Raw genomic sequence first — 6,243 nt, forward strand, 5'->3', positions numbered from 1 at the left:
GGGTTGGAGCGGTTGCAAATACAACAATAATACCTAACAAAAAAGTGGAACCGACTTCATTGGCGTCGACAACCCTCCCCCCGACAACCGGTTGCGGTCACATTATATGTCTTGCAGTTGCACTGGGGTGTGCTGAGTTGTAATTGTGCTCGGGTTGTAGCGGTTGCAACTAGACCAAAATGACATAACAAAAAAATGGAACCGTTTTCATCGGCACCGACAACCCTCCCCCTGACCCCGGTTGCAGTCACATTATATGTCCTGCGGTTGCGCTGGGGTGTGCTGAGTTGCAATTGCGCTCGGGTTGGAGCGGTTGCAACTACAACAAAAATCTAACAAAAAAATAAAAAAATGGAATATTTTCATCGGCGTCGACAACCCTCCCCCCGACTCCATGGTTGCGGTCACATCATATGTCATGCAGTTGCGCTCGGTGTGCAAGTTGCAATTGCGCTCGGGTTGGAGCGGTTGCAACTACAACTAAAAAGATTAAAAAAACAACAAGGTAAGAATAATAAACTTCTGCCAACACATGCCACTGTATAAAAAAAGCATAGGGGGTGCATGGGAAAACACTCATGCCACAAAAAAGATCCATCTCAGTGCTTACATAGTTCAGGAAAACATCCATCCCAATGCTTACATAGTTCAGAAAAACAAAAAGACATAAAAAGGGAAGGTAGCTGGATAGCCTAAGTCACAATAAATGGTCGCCTTAGGAAATGATGTTACACTGTTTCTAGCACAAAAACTTGTATCCTTGTGCCGGCCTCAAACCAATGACGATGCATGTTATGTTGATGCCTTGTGCATTGCTCTGCTTCAAGTTGAAAATGACAGCATCGTCCACCTGGAGGTAATTCTGGGCTACAAAAACACCCCCAATCTTTATCGAAGACCATCCGTCCATCACGATCCATGTGATATCCAAGCTGCATGAGATCTCCTACACGGATGCAAAATCCCAACAACCCCTTTTGGAGCCAAGTTCACTGGTTGAACTATTTTATTGGGGATTTTCTATGTGATGTGAACAAATACAAAACAAAAACAAAAGGGAAAAGGGTGAAAAATGTGTTAGGAAAAAAGCAAAAATATTTGCAAAGAAACATAACAAAAAAAGGTACTGAAGATTGAGAAGATGTACCCATAAACTTGCTTGTGATGTTCGTGGGCGTGAGGCGGTGCACAAAATGTGGTCCAATGTGTATCCATCTTCAATGGTTATTACCAGTCCCAACATTTGTGCTTCGCCATCACTGAGAACAACACCCCTGGTACAAATGATGTCTGGGGCAGCTTCAACACCGTGACCACAATTAATTACCTCTTCCACTCCATGCACAGCAAAATTGCCGGCTCCCCCCCCCCCCCCGGCGCAACATCACCTCCTGCCATGTCCCGCCTTGCACCCCCTGTGATCTGTTGCAAGCCCACTTCCAACATAACACACATAAGCCTGGGGCATCCGTCCAAAACATGTCGAACACCACTTTTTTGCCCTGGCAAATGTTGAAGTCACATTTGAACTTCGCCCAGTCATCACCCCTAATCAAAATATTGTTGAGTGTCCAATGAACACATCAACAACATACCTAGGGCCGTGTGCTTTAAACTTCAGGCCACTGATCTGGTTGAACTGGTTCCTTGCGGTGCATGGGATGCTATGTCGTAAAAAAGAGAGGAAAAAAATGTCAAAACAATTAGCAAAAAGAAGAGGCCTTCCATAAAGGAAAAAGAACACATCCAAAAAAAGGAGAAGAGATTACAGCAAAATCTCCAGACCCGTCGCGAATGAAAATGCCAAAGCTATCCTCATCGTCTTTCTCGCAGTACGAATGCCAATCTGGGCACAACATCCTGCATAGTATAATCTCACATATATATAAAATGTTCCACAATCAGTTTGCACAAACAAAGACAAAAAAGAAAAACACGACGAATTATTTTGCAATGATAATGATACTGTAAAAAACACAAAGCATAGACTCTTTACATTGTTTAAACTATCCAATCAAAAAATCATGATAGGACCTAATTTTGATTTATTGAAAAAGCAAACAGTGGATATATGTTTTGGAGAACAAGAAAAACCTAGTGTCTGTGTTGATTCAGTTCACAAAACATTCATGCTAAGTACACCAAACACACTGTGGCTTAACTGTACAAAAAAAATCAAAATCCAGAATCAAAACCTAAAAAATTGCGCTTACACTGGCCATTTACAGTGAAAAATCAGTGTAAGATAGACTACTATAGAATGAAACTACAGTGGAGATATAACTGTAAAAAAATACATTTACACTGGCCATTCACTATTGCAGTCTATAGTAGCCGAAACTAACTGTTACTTGATTACAATGAAAAATCAACTAAAAATACAATGCAGTAGTGTAGACCAAACAAACTAATACTTAACTGAAGAAATTCAGACCATGATCAAACAAAATAGGAGAAAAAGGAGCAAAACATGCATCTACATAAAAAACTACACTAGAAAAACAAGACATCTACATCAAAAACAGGGCAGACCAGACGAACATCAACCTACACACACTAGCAGCCACAAAAAGGATCAACGCCACTAATTCAAGGTCCGGCACAGGTGGGCTACATCTACATTCGGAAGAAGAAATCAACATAGACAAGAGGGATCGCCACTAAATTTACATCTAAACCACAAAAATGACAACTACAACCCATGTGTACTGAAAAGGGTACTTTGAGAACTACATTCCCCCTGCATTCCCCATCAACCTAAAACTACATCTCTAACCAACATTACAGAAAACAGATGTGATCAAAATTCAATTCACACCCCCTGCATTCCCCATCAAAAAATAAAAAATCCTAGCTCAGGCTTACCACCAGGACAAAAAAATGTAAAAAATGTAGGCATATGTGACATGGCACTAAAAAAACTATTTTCTACACTTTGGGAATGCTTGAGTACATACATTAAAAATGTGTTGGAAATCATACTCTACACATTCATTTCATCCAAGAAAAACACATACAAAAGAAACCTGTGTTGGCAACATGACTTCTAAGAAAAATACGTGCTACGTCTCTGAAGTAAATTGAACTAAACTCGGTCCTACTCTACTCCACGTCCATTTATCCTATTTCTGTGAACCCCCAAACAATACTTGCTACGCAAAAAATCCACATACATAATAAAGCCACCCACATCTCTGATTCGAAGCTGCCAGAATCATATAGCGTTCCTATGGATCTGACCGGAAAAAAGAGCTCTAACCCTAGAACACGAATCTCTACAAACAACAAAAGAAAAGAAAGAGGACGAACAGGACGGGCGGATTTTTACTTCAAAAATGCCGCCGCCGCCGATCTCCCGCAGCAGGCTCTCCCGTGTCTCAGCCGCCACCAAGAAGACTAGATCGGGATCGCGCCCTGGCGCGAGGGTGCCGGTCCCAACATTTTGGTAAAGCAAGTAGTGCTAAGTTAGTACAAATCTGCGTTTAGCGTATGAAACATGATAACAAACTAAAGTGAAGAAGAAACATTCGTTTGTGATAAAACATAATGGAGTTCAATATCGACATGAAATTATAAGGCAACATTGAGTTCAGCATGTTCATAAGACCACAAAAGATAACCACTCATCATTAAGTTCGGTACCAAAAGCATTAATATAGGATAGGAAGGAATGAAAGTAGAAACATAATGCAGAGCCCATGCTTTTAGCAGAGAGAATGATTATCTTTGACATAGAACTTGTACTTGTGGATTAGTAGGTGATATGAGCATGCCGCAGTATAGTACATGTGGATTAGTAGGTGATATGAACTTGTACATTGTGGAATGTTACCTTTGCTGTCAGTATAGTAGCTCAAAGCTTGACGCATCAAGTTTGGCAAAAAGGAATAGATCAAAAGCAATGCGGTATGATAAATCAGAATTAGAGCAAGCCATTTATATAGAAAGCAGCACACTCCATATGTCATTCATAATAATTAGATCAAGTCATTTGTACATACAGATATTGAAGGCTGAGTAGTGCATTAGAGGGTAGCTATACAGTACAGAATACATATCCCATTACTTTGGACGGAAGTGTAGAAAAGCATAATCACACTGATTTGTTCTGTGAGTACATCCTTCGAGGGTAAATGGCTCTACGAATTCCAAGATGATCCAACATGATATAAAGAATGATCCTGGCCGAGATTCTCACAATAGTATGGTCAACCTGAGTCGTCGGAAATGGTTTAGAGACAACATAAGTACGTGGTTGAAATGTATAAACAGTAAAAGAAAGTACATGTGCAGGACAATAGACCAATTCCAATTGGATTTCTTGTAGAAACAAAGATACATGATACAAATCCTACAAAGCACGTTGATAATTTTCATCAAACCTTGATAGGTGGACGAACCCAATAAGAACTAAAAACTTTGGCACCATATTCCGCTATGTTTCTTTAATTCTTTTCAACATGAGAATGCAAGAAACTCATTTCCTTGTGAAACCTCAGACGTTAATGGATACCCCATGGAGTCAATCCAGAGATATGGCATGTATCACTATCAAGCTAGCACACACAGTTCATCTATAAAATCTACTCCTATAAACTAAATCAAGCTAGTATACACAGTTCATATCCAAATATTACATCTCTTGGGTTCTAGTTACCCAAATCCAACCAGAGATCCTCACAAGCGAGGTGGGGGCATAGAAGAGCAAAAGGAGCTTACTTGAAGGAAGAAGTCAGACTCCAGGGTCGCGCAAGTGCTCGACATGCCATCACAAGCACCATTACGGCTCTTGATCCAGATCCCCTCCTTCACCGTATGATGCCACTTGAAAATAGACCATTTTACTGGGTGGGAAAAAGCATGGCTCATAGGCACTGTGGAGGCTCCATCCTTTACACAAAGGTGTAGAAAAGGCAACTCATCTCCAAACAAAATAACTTGAAATAATTCTTTCTTTGGAACTGCTTAATTTAAATGCATGCAGCTCTTTATTTGTTTAGGATGTATGCAAGAATTTCTAGTAAGTTCTACATGGAAAGAACTGAACACAACTCGACAGCAAGACAATCTCATGTTTAAGTTGAAGTTGAAACTGTATGCTCAATATTTATGAAATTGGACGCTCAATATGTGTCTAACCATATCTATCACGGGCCTTTGTCACAGAAATAGGGTAAGTAATCGAGTAGCAATACCACATCACCATGGGTAAGCAGTCCTATTTATTTTCATAATAAATACACCATCACCAAGGAATATACTCAGTTTTGAAGCAATGTGTATATCCTATTATAATGTTTGGCAACTGCTCATAAACACTAAGGAGCAAAGCAAGTGTGCACGAGTCCTTTTTAGTATACAGAACATCATCCTACCATTAGAAGCAAGAAAAAAAATCACCTGCCGCCTGAGCTCTGATTTTCACTTGCCGCCTTGTGAAAATCAGAGCTCACTACTAACATTTTTTTATATTTTTTTTAAAACTAGTAATGGCGCACCACACACCAGGTGCGCCATTAGTAACCCTGGTTACTAATGGCGCATTCTTAGGTGGTGCGCCATTGGTAACCTGGGAGCAGCTAGATATTTTTGACAGCCACCTACCACACTCACTTTCCCCACTTCATTCTCTCCACCTCTACCAAGCTTGGTCTCGGCTGCCTCCTCCTCCTCATCTCATTTGCACCATAGATTCACCCAAATTAAGTGGTTAAATTTCCTTTTTTTTATAGGTAAGTAAGGGGAAAGCTTTGTTTATGTTCTAGATATACTTTTTTCTCCCTCCAACAACGTACACACTTTTTATGGCCTAGATCTACGTATGTTTGTGGTGTTGCATATGTTTGTGTTTGCAGGTACCGGTATTTGAAATGCGATAGTTACCAATATTTTTCCGGAATATTGATTCATTTCCGTTTCCGCGAGAATTTGGCACTATACATTCTTTTTGGTCCTATTTTTAGGCAAAGTCATGCCAAATTTTATTTTGGTTCTAAAATATCATTTTGCTCTACCCCGCAGGCGACCATGGTCCGCACGATGACCGAAGGCATCGTGAATAGGTCTTTGAGCTCCACGAAGGCCGAGATGCTTCAAAAGAACGAGACGGAGATAAGATGTCTGTGTCGAAGATGCAAGCTGAAGAGCCTTATGACCCGGATTCCGGACAGGTGTGGGACCACCTGCTCTTGCGTGGTTTCATGGATGCTATCGGTGGCAAGGTGATGAAGATGATTATGAAGT

At 40.5% G+C, this 6,243-nt stretch overlaps 1 long non-coding RNA gene across 3 annotated transcripts; it reads right to left on the reverse strand.

Annotated features, from left to right (window-relative positions):
* Window positions 1-588: 588 nt before the first annotated feature.
* Window positions 589-5,549, reverse strand: LOC123080001 (uncharacterized). Of its 3 annotated transcripts, none has more exons than XR_006438174.1 (6): window positions 4,720-5,549; window positions 3,329-4,213; window positions 1,770-1,860; window positions 1,596-1,664; window positions 1,148-1,502; window positions 589-1,020 (listed from the first exon to the last, which is right to left on the reverse strand). It is a non-coding gene; the product is annotated as an uncharacterized lncRNA (long non-coding RNA). The 3 variants fall into 3 exon arrangements; XR_006438173.1 differs by having other exon boundaries at window positions 1,148-1,436; window positions 4,720-5,548; XR_006438172.1 differs by having other exon boundaries at window positions 1,148-1,664.
* Window positions 5,550-6,243: the final 694 nt, after the last annotated feature.

Source organism: Triticum aestivum, chromosome 3D (assembly GCF_018294505.1).
Source record: "Triticum aestivum cultivar Chinese Spring chromosome 3D, IWGSC CS RefSeq v2.1, whole genome shotgun sequence".
Classification (NCBI taxonomy): Eukaryota; Viridiplantae; Streptophyta; class Magnoliopsida; order Poales; family Poaceae; genus Triticum; species Triticum aestivum.